Below are 9,056 nucleotides of genomic sequence, written 5' to 3'. Positions count from 1 at the left end.
CGGTTGACATTACTGTTTTGGATCATTCCTTAGATACCTTTGTAAACAGTGGCAGACAGCCACTGCTGTGAAACTACAGTTTGATCATGATCACTTTGTTTTGTATTTATTTTTGATATCGTTCAGTCCAAGAATCAGAATCAACTTTATTGTCACATCACAGATTTAGAGGTAAAACAGTGGGTGAAATTTGTTTTAACCATTGTTACAAAAAATCCAATGGTGTGTTTTGCTTATCCACTAGTTTCCAGTTGTATACTGACAGAATCACTGTGGCTCACATAAATATTACAAGCGCTTGTTACAGGAAAAAATCAGGACTGTTTTTTATCAAATATTCTCAACTGATAAGCAGAGACAGCATTTCAGCTAAGGGATCCCCAAATTACCATAGAGTGCTGTTTAACATAATTGCTAACAATGTGTCGCCATTGTTAGCTTGAGAATCTGTTCTTTTAGTAAGCAATGCCGTCGCACTACAAAGTATAAATTAGGCTTATGGTTTTAGCCCCTGTTGCACAAATGCTTGTGTGGCCACTTGTATGAGCTTGTTAGCATCAATGCATGAATACCTTATAACAGAGGCTTCTTGTGGGAGCATTGCTTAGATGCCAAGTGTCACATACTGTACCCAAAGACCAACCACAAGAACTTGCACCCTCATGCTAGCTGGACGTAGCGCACTGAAGAATGCACCTTTAAAATAGCAAGTCTCATATCGTAGTAAGTTTTCACTTTTAACTAAACTGGCTCTACATTTTCCAAAATAGATCTGTTTTGTTTCCTCTGTCAAACAGATCTCATTCCCACATCCCACAGACAGCATACCAAAACGAGAAGATTGTCAAAAGACCAAATAAAAACAAAAGGCCTTGACTCTAGACCAGCAAGATGTGTTTTTTCCCCCCCAGTCGGAATTCATGAGGTTTATTGGGTGACCACTGTCAAAGCAAATTAATTCTGAATATGACCAACTCTGCAGCCTCATCAACATTCGAAACACGATAGGCAAGATGGGATCGACATGGTTCACATAATCTTTTACCACTCCGTTGCTCAAGAACTGCGCTAGAGTGGCACAAACTTGAGAGTTTTGATTGTCTTATGTGTTCCCCCCCCCCAAAAAAAAACGTGTTTAATGACAGCTATGTGAGCATGCTGCAACGCATTCACTGCCCTGCTGTGGAACACGTGGAGGCTGCCAAAGTGGTTGCGAAACCACCCCGCGCCGCAACTCCCTGACAGGAATTTCCCATCGCCCCATTATCAGCATCAGACAAGCTGAGTGATCGCTATTACATCTGCCCAAATGCTAAGAGCAACTACTTTTTCTCTTTCCCCCCCAGAGAAGTGAGGTTTTATGAATGGCTCCATTGTGAACATGTGAGGTTTATTTCTGCCCGCGTTGTGTAAACCAGCATAGTTGGGTTGTATTGCTTTAAAGGGTCCTTAATTATCGGATTCCTCTTCCTTTTTTGTGACTGGTAGATGGCTTTGAGCAAAGTCCCCCATACTGTATACAACCATTCTTGAGAAAATGGGAAACCAATTGTGATAATAAATATACTTTTTCACTGTCATTGCCTTTAAATATACACCTTGTTTTAATATAAACTCCCAGTAAATTTGGTCTAATTCAATTTTATATTAATATTATCAGCCACACACAAAATAATGTAGGGTAGTTTCAGCTCAAGGATGAGCAGCACAAAACATTTTGTATGAGCGCCGACCACCCGGCCACCCGGCCCTCACGCATTCTGTCTTTCCTCTCTGTTTGTCAGCATTTCCAAACATGGCCACCTGCAGGGGAGAACAGACAGAGCGGCTCGCAGCCTTTAGAGATGCCAAGCTCCTGTGTATTATGTTTTCAGCATGCTTTACATTTTTTCACAGCAACCTAAGTTACTCCAGACGGATCCACACAAGGCCCAAGTCCTGCTGATACCAGGACACCCCTAAACAGACCTGTTGCCGGGATACCATCCCAGTCATCTGAGTCTCTCCCTTAGTCGAGCAGGAACACTGGAACAGGGAGAGTAATGAGATGGAGGGTCACGCATGACCTAGTCTCGTGTAGCCTGACAACTATTCCACAATCTCCTAATGCTATATAGAGTCTGGATCTACACCTATACCGAAATCCGAGAGAGGAAGCTGGCATTTCCGTGCCAGCTTCAATATATTTTAAAATATCTTTACATTTATTTTTTTTATTTCCATTTCTGCGAAGCAGCAAGCTATATAGGCTTAGATGTTTTTTTTAAATATTAGGATACATTTGCGCGAAATGGGGAGGAGGCTTCAAATCCGCTTTATCGCTTGATCATGATCAGAACTTCCGTGCTCCAGACTGTATGACCAGAAGCATTTGAAAATTGTGGGAGGCAACAGTCTGCCCACGCGAGACTACGCATGACATAATTTGTTTTTGCTTTTCGTGTATGAAAAAAAAATCTCTACAAAGTACAATCTGTTAATTGAACTCTGAAAGTGTAAAAATTGACCCTTTATAGTGTACCTCGGTGGAGTTTTGGTAAGTGAGTGTTTTGTCTGTCTGTGCTTTAATTGGTGTACACAGACCGTACAGAGATTGATTTTCCTGTAAAGTCTGCCCTGCGGGAACACAAAAGAAGCTGCCGTTTCCCTGCGAGTACCAGAGACTCCAAGTACAGGCTCCCTGCCCAGAATCAGAGGCAACAGAACGTCTGTATCTGATTGACTTATCTGTCTGCCCCTCCGGCCGTCTGTCTGTCGACTTTGGCTGGCCATATTCTAGTTGAGGTACTGGTTGGTGATTCACACAAACTAGTTATTGCTCAGCACCTTTTGTTTGTTTTGTTTACCTACATTATGGACTCGACAGATGGCAGGTTTCATTCCATTCTTATCTATTTTCTCCAGCACAGAGGTACAACAAGGAGGATTCGTTGCTTGGATTAGTTGGCAGGAATAAGGATGTAGTCACTTTTACCTGAAATAAACATCGTTATACATCAGTCGAAATGGTGCAGAGTGTCAGGAGTCAGACTCAGGACCACTTTCCTGTGACTTTTCCTTTGTGACCACAAATTTAATATGTCACATCTTGTATTTCACTGTGCCAGGACCAGCGTGTGGTTTCAGGATCAGACGGTGATAATGAGAGCATTTGCAGTAATTTTCTTCTCAAATTGCACCGCCCCCCAGTGCATTTGAATATGCTGTTATTCATGTATGGTAGCTCGTCGCATCATGATTCATGCCTCTGTCATTTCTACATCTCTTAATCTCAGTGCTTAGAAAACCACTCTGCAACTTAAGGTGCAATTACATAAAAGCAGTGGGAGGACAGGATTCATTAAAAGATCCTATGTCAAAAGTGACACAACCAAGAATCTCACAAATCTGAATGTTCTCATTATCCACACACTCACATACATGTCCGCATTGTGCACTGAAAGGTATATCGCACACGCGCGCGCGCACGCGCGCGCACACACACACACACACACACACACACACACACACACACACACACACACACACACACACACACACACACACACACACACACACACACACACACACACACACACACACACACACACACACACACACACACACACACACACACACACACACACACACACACACACACACACACACACACACACACACACACACCTCTTGCAGGGGGGAGACAGACAGTGGGAGAGAATCCCTTGGAGTTGGAGACGGTGGGTTAAAATGACACAGTATCTTTCATAGTGCTGTAATTATCCTGTGTCTGACACGGATCTGTCATTGGCATTGATTGTTTGTCCTGATGCCCACCTCCTTGAGGGGAAAGCAGGGGCGGGGATGGATGTTTGGATTCCCCAGAGTTTGGACAGGTTGCCTTCGGGAGCCCACGAGAGGCCCAATCTGGAGCCATTGGTGAGATTGGTATCGTGTTAATAGCTCCTCAGGCTCCGAGATGCATAGCAGCAAAACCAGAAGAGACCCTGGAATGTGGAGCGCTCATGAATCATTGTCATAATTAGGGACAATTGCACACACAGTCCGGAGACTTTCAGACCTATTGTGTTCATTTGGAACCTGGTTCGTCTGATCTGATTTGATGTATTGGGTCTTTATGTACCGGTGTGTGCGTGTTCGTGTGTGTATGCGTGCATGCATGTGTTTCCAAGTTAAAGTTTGCTATGGACTGATGATGGCCTTATACTTCAACTCTCTGTCTAGACGTGACTTATAACATGGGGAGCAGTCAAGCGATGGTTCTCATGCACCCGGCTACCTTGTGCGACAGCGCCGCTGAGCTTGGTTGTTATGAAAAACATGTCAAACATCCAGCATAATATGTGCCTCTTCATAGGACTGATGATTAGACACGGAATCACACTAATGGCACTAATAAGAGAAAATATCCCCATTATCTGTTCCCTGAGTGATAGGAGAAGCAGGGAGGGGGGTGAAGGGAGAGAGGGCTGCTGGGAATACGGATGATAAAGAACAGGGTGTGGATAGAGGTGTACTCGTCTGGTCTGATCTTTGGATCTGAGACCAGTGGCTAGCAGGAGGACCGGGGACCGGGGATTTAAGGTTAAACCCGAGGGTGATGAGGTGGATAGATGGCTAGGAGAGATTATTTTGAGCCCAACCTTTAGAATAAAACGTATGTGATTCAAGTTAGAATTGTAGGTGTTGGTTATCTCTGGGAGTGCTGGACCATTGAGCTATCTGCAGTACTGAATGTGCTTATGTGGTCACTGACGCCAGGGCCATACAGAGGTGTTTTTGGATGAGATGAATTCACAGACTCACTTCTATAAGGCTTAGAAGGTGGCAATGTAACAAATCCTAGAATATAAGGTAAAAACCTACTGTAACTTTGAAAAGAGAATGTAATAGGTGTTGAAGAAATAATTAGGTTCAACTCCCTAGTAGATAAAGAGCTGCATAACCGAAAGGCAATACTAAGTATTGCTGCTGCCGACAGCTTCAAAGATAACAGCTTTTAAACAAACCAATGGCACTCTCATTTTTATGCGGGCGATGGAATGTAGCGTGTGGACGCGACTGGGTTTCTCACAGCCCTCATGTCATCTCCTCTCATCCCAAACCCCTGCTAACGCTCCTTCCCACATCCCCATTCTCTCAAATGCCATCACTCTCTCCTCTCCTTGTTACCGTGTTAATGAACTGCAAACCACGAACCTGGCAACAGCCTGCCTTGTTAAAATGTGCGAGCGACCTCCGTTCCCCCTTCACCGTGTGGACTCGAACAGCAATTCAGTGTTAAGTGATGATGGGGGTTTCTGTCCATGCAAAGGGCTCGAGGGATGAATCCAGCCCCCCCCCCCTTCTTTTCACAGTGAGTCACGTCAGTCAGTGGCGGGCCAGCTCGCAACTCGGCAGTGAGAAAGAGCTTGACTTTGCAGTACCAAATCAAAACTGTCAAAATGTGTATATACCCAGGCAGGAGACTGATTGTGCAGGTTCATAAATGCCCCGGCCTCTGCCATCCATTTGTTCTGATGTGTAATATCATATATCACACCTGTCCTTCCTGGACGGCTGTAATCTCTCAGAGGCTTTTAGGAGAAATCCTGCTGACAGTGTTATTTGAAATCTCCCTGTAATTTTTCCCTTCAGAGTTTACACATCTGTGAGATGTGCAGCCATACCCAAACAGGCCTTTGCGCAAATATATGATGGGCAGTAATGTTCAACCAGTTGCCGTGGTGTGGTTGACTTAATTAAAAAGCAATATGTTGCCAGCAAGTATATTGAGTAGCTATTTAACCCTGTGGCTCTCACTCGATCGCCTGTTGCTGGGAATGTTGCCAGCCTACAGTACATTGCCAAAAAACTGCTTTGTGTATGTCCACCCCTCTGAGATGAGATGTTCAGTGTACTTTCACACAGTTCACAGACTACAAACTGTAATCTTCCAAATCCAGTCAAAGTCCCACGGATGTATGCTGTAGAGGATGTATGTTTCAGTAGCTAATACTCACTCACCTCCATTCTCCCACTGCACACAAATGTAATGCGAGATGTATTTCAACGAAAAAGAGCATCTCTGGATATTTTGGCCGGACAATATGACCATTAAAAAAGGAAAATGTAATATTTGAGGACATAACTCTTGTGGCTTGAGACAGGTTTACAGTCTCGTGCTGGCAGAATGAATTCCTGAAATAAACTTTCCAGACCTTGGGAGTGAAAACAACTCCCTCTCTTTTGTGAGGGAGACTGGCCTCAGCCCGATATTCATCAGTGGGGATAACCTCTGACCCTAGAATCATATGACGCTGAGTGCTGGAGATCCTGGTGCAGCCAGCCAGTCTGCCTGAGACGCCATCTCTCGCTCTCCCCAACACTTTCTCTCCCTCCCGCTCTCTCCCTCTTGTCTCCCACTCTTTCTCTTCCTTCCCACTCACTGCCTCCACTGTTTCACCCGTCTCACGCGCTCCCTTTTTGGAATGTCACTCCTCCTGAACATCCCCCTACCCCTATAAAACAATGGGGAGAAATCTTACGAGAGGATCTTGTCGTCCGCGACCAACACAACGACCCCCCCCCCCTCCCCCGAAACCTCCACCTCCACCCCCTTCCACTCCGCTTACCCCCCACAACCACCAGCGCTGTCACCCTCCACTCCAAACCTTGAGATACCAGCTTGCAGACAAGACGGCTCTTAGTGCTCCAAACAATTACCATTAGTTAGGCCATGACAGGCCTTTTCCACACCATGCAACAGACTGGAACAGCTGCTGACAAGTCCCTCTTTCTCCTGCAGTCTGCGGAGATGCTCTCCATGTGACATCGGCGTTCCGGAATGGTCTTCCCAGGACGTACACCTCAAGAGGAAGTCTTTCTCCCGACAACCATTGACCTGATGAGGTCAACCTACTGGGTCTCTGCTATACGTATCATGCATTTTTTATGCAAGAGCTCCAATTGAGTCTTAACCACTTAAACCCTATATACTATATACTACTACTACTATTACCCTATATAGACACATAGCGAAAATAGCCAATGTACAAGATCACATCGCATCATGACACATTGTGAGTTTATAGATCTACTAAAGTTTGACATTTCTGAACATTAATTGTGGAAATGTTTGAAAATGTTCACCTTTAATGACATGCGCAAAATAGTGATGGCAGGTTGAAATTGGTTAAATGGTTACCAGCCTTTGCCACCTGGGCCTGTTGTAACTGTTGGGTGCAATCGCAGGTTTTCGCCTCACTATGATGCAATGGGTGCCACGACTGATGTATTGGAGTTCTTTTTTATTTTTTATACGAGACCTGTGGTAATTACAGTGCGACTGTGGCTTTATCTCAGGGGGGTGGATATGTTCATACTTTCACTCTTCCAGACATGGTGTCGCTAAACATGTAATTACCTTATAAAAGAAGTATGCCCGATTTACATGCGCCTTCACCACTGTTGAGTGCTCAAATGTTAAGGTAGACAATGCAGCAATTTTTCACCAAGATATCTCCTGCGGTCGTGTGTTTACGCTCCAGTCGGTGTTAAAGCATATTGTGCAGAGCCTCAGTAATGAACTCTAACACCACTGACAACAGTAATTTAACATACTCATCTGCAGACAATTACCTCACTTTTATAGTGCTGGTGTTTACAGTAAATGATATATGTTCTCATGAGATGAATGTATGGTGGCATAACACCACTGCATGTTTTGACAAAAAAAAAGAGTGGGGTGAGGGGGCTACAGGTGGTCGTGTCAAGTTGACGTCTCCAACGCCTTCGCTTACAGGAAGAGGAGGCCTTGCCCGCGCATACATCCCCGTTCACTTCACAGCCTGGCAACCATAAAGCCGTCATTAATCAGAGCGTGAGGCATTTCACTCAAGTGAGTCATGAGCGGAGCGCCGTGCCAAAGAGGTGCTGGGCCCGAGCGCGGCAGCGCTCAGGAACGAGGCAGAGAGCATGAGGTGACATGTTTTGCTGGTATAGAGGAGATGGGAGATACTCCCAGTAATGAGTGCTTTGTGAGATAATGGTATGCACAGGTCCGCCTCCTGCTATGTTTCCTCACTCGGCTCCAGAGGCAGGAACGGCAACAAGAACAATGCCAGAACATGTCACATATAGACGAGTTTCAGAACACATACTGTATGCTCTACCTGACCCGGGGAGTGGTTTGCAGGGGAGGTGTCAACTCTGTTTTCAAAAATTGTTGTGCATTTTGTATGAGGATTGTGTCGCACCACGTAAACTTCCAGAGCACCCACAATCCTGACGAGCCAGTTCTCCTAATTTATGTTTTGACTTAAATACTTGGTCACACACAGCAGCAGGTCACACTAACAGACGCGTTGCGCCCCTGGCACCACATCTCAGCTCCACAGTCAGGCTGGCTTCAGCAAGAAAACACACACTGCTTGAATGTTCTCAGCCAGCGAGCGCAGCAGTAACATGCAGTCAAGCAGAGTGTGGCAGCAGTACAGTAGCTTCTACACTGCTTTCATTTAACTTAAGAGTGTACAAATGTAACCAAATGGACCGGAGGCGTAAGGGTCCATATGATATGTATGTATACTATCTGAGTTACAAGTTTGAGGATTTTACTGTGTAGTCTAAAAGCAGGCGTATGTATGTCTAACAGCTGTGTGCTTCTGTCCAGGGACAACTGGCTCTGACGGCATTTCCTTGGACGTTCTCACATACTGTGTCTTTATTTCCAGTGGTCAAGCTGCCACACTGGATCCCCGCACAGTGCCCACCGTGGATAAATGCTGCTTTTGTCAGAGTTCTTTCCCCCTCTGAGCAGCTGTCCACAGCCCCTTAGGCGCTCTTCTCCTCAGCAAACCAAGCAAGTGCATGTCGGCTGTAGGGACGGCGACAACTGAACATGGAGGTTGATGGACGATTCTCGCCATCACGCTCCGTGGCCTATTTTAGATCTTACATAGCAAATAAAATGATTCTCATTTTTGTAATTTTGTAAAATAATGCTATGGCTAAATCAATGGGACGTCTTTTATTTTCTGGTCCCCGAGGGAAGGGAAATTGCTTTTACAACGTTA

The sequence above is a fragment of the Gymnoscopelus microlampas genome, assembly GCF_963454915.1.
Source record: "Gymnoscopelus microlampas genome assembly, chromosome: 10".
Taxonomy (NCBI): Eukaryota; Metazoa; Chordata; class Actinopteri; order Myctophiformes; family Myctophidae; genus Gymnoscopelus; species Gymnoscopelus microlampas.
Note: the sequence above shows the minus strand (reverse complement) of the source record.